This window comes from Gallinula chloropus (assembly GCF_964237585.1).
Source record: "Gallinula chloropus genome assembly, chromosome: 13".
Taxonomy (NCBI): Eukaryota; Metazoa; Chordata; class Aves; order Gruiformes; family Rallidae; genus Gallinula; species Gallinula chloropus.
This window is the reverse complement of record NC_140098.1, coordinates 6,031,593-6,033,561: the sequence shown is the minus strand read 5'-3', so window position 1 is coordinate 6,033,561 and position 1,969 is coordinate 6,031,593. Positions and strand designations below refer to the sequence as shown.

The 1,969-nt window shown below is 38.3% G+C and overlaps 1 protein-coding gene across 1 annotated transcript in view; it reads left to right on the top strand.

Moving 5' to 3' along the window:
* Positions 1 to 1,658: 1,658 nt before the first annotated feature.
* Positions 1,659 to 1,969, top strand: part of ZNF536 (zinc finger protein 536) — a gene marked incomplete at its 3' end in the record, with an annotated part of 244,601 nt that continues 244,290 nt past the window's right edge. The window contains exon 1 of the mRNA XM_084270017.1: positions 1,659 to 1,704. The remainder of the gene's footprint in view (positions 1,705 to 1,969) is intronic.

Here is a 1,969-nt window from a genome sequence, read left to right as displayed (position 1 = left end):
CTGATTTCTCTAAAGATTAAGATTTCTAAACACCAGGCTGCAATCAGAAAAAGAACAACTAAATTGAGAAAAGCAAGCCATGATTTGGCAAGTGCAGAATGTTTGGGCAACTCAAGTGATCATAGGAAAGAAACGTGCTTAGTGACTGTGGTCGTGTTGGTCAATAGTCTCTGCTTTCCTGGGTGAAGGTATGTATGTATTTGGAAAAAAAAAAGGGCTGGAAAAGAGACCAGAAGGACATAGCCAAGAGGATGTAAGCATTCAGCAGGGTTGAAATGTTAAAATAATGTCTATGATGGTTTTGGTAAATCAATCTGTCTATTGTGGATGTAAACGTTTGTTTTCGATACTCCTGTAACTTGTCTAAAGTGGAACTAATCCACAAAGATAGTTCACTAGAAACGACAGCATTCAAATTTTGATTTACATAGATGTAGTTTAAGGGGAAAAAAGTTAAATCACTGGGTAGGTAGATCAAAGAATGTTACAGGCATTGGAAGTACCTACAGAAAGTTGGTCCATATCCAAAATATCTTACCATCTAAATGCAAACCAAAACAGAACTATAACTTATATTAACATTTATTTCCCTGTACCTTTGACTAATAGTATTTTCTGTGGCTCAAAATGTGGCTTAAATCATAGATTCATACAATGGTTTGGGTTGGAAGGGACTTCAAAGCCCATCCAGTCCTAGCCCCGTGCCATGGGCGGGGACACCCTCCACCAGCCCAGGTTGCCCAAAGCCCCATCCAACCTGGGGAAACCTGCCAGGGAGGGGGCAGCCGCAGCGTCTCTGGGCAGCCTGTGCCAGGGCCTCACCACCCTCACAGGGAAGAATTTCTGAACAAACAATTCATAGTGACTCCTTAGGTACATTTTGGAGTTTTTCTTTTCTTGTGAAAGTGCAAAGTATTTATTCAGTGGTTACTTACAGAATCCTTCAGTGAATAATACATTTTAAAAATCTTTATTCGCAGAGGTTTTTTTTGTTTAGATTATTTATAAATTTATAGTCATAGCTGGTTACCTAAATCATGTCATTTCTTCTGTTCCCTGATTGCATGAGTTACATATTGACTTGATTCAATACACAATGTAAATTGTGAGCATTACAGCTGAACATACATCTCAGAATTTTTGTTTGGTTGCTCAGTTACATAAATCAGCCAGTTAGAAGAGGGAGGGGATGTACCACATGATCTACTTAAGCAGCTAATACTTTAAAATTTTGAGATTATATATCCAGAAGTATACATTTTGACCACACTGCGTAGATTATATAAAATGAGTGGTCTTATTGCTGTTCTCTGATTAATGGTTGATGCTGTTACATCTACAGAATGAATGTCAAATTCAAACTTCAATTTGAAATTTGAAGTCAATGAATATTTAAGCATTCATTCTAGATGTTGACTGTGAAGACAAGCTAATATTGGTACAGCACATATGCTCCAAATTTTGCAGACAGACAAAAACAGAAAGTAGTTACGTGTTTCTAATGCTGTTAACTCAAAATTTTACTTTGAATTACCATGTTTTATACTGTTTACTCAACTCTTGTTTTGCCTTGTTTTGCAGATGGGGAAACTGAGGCAAAGAGGGTAAAGGATCTCTCCTGGGCCACAGAGTGTGTTTGATGCCTGTTCCCACCCCCTAGACATGTGCACAGACTACTAGATTTCACTGCTCTGGCTGCAGCAGGTAAGAGAGATCGTACATAGAACACGATCAATTCTTGAATTGACTTAAATATTTTGCAGAAAAGTGAGAGACTCCCAAATACCTGAACATAAGATTTTTATTCTGGATGCATCCCTGAAAATCTCATGAAACACAGGATTCCCTGTTGCAGGTGGAGAAAAATCATGGGTGCCATGGTGTTGTCAACTAACAGCTAAAATGTATTTGAGCATTAAAAAAACACCTTGGTTCCTGACAGTTGCTGAATACCTGGCATGGTGGGTTG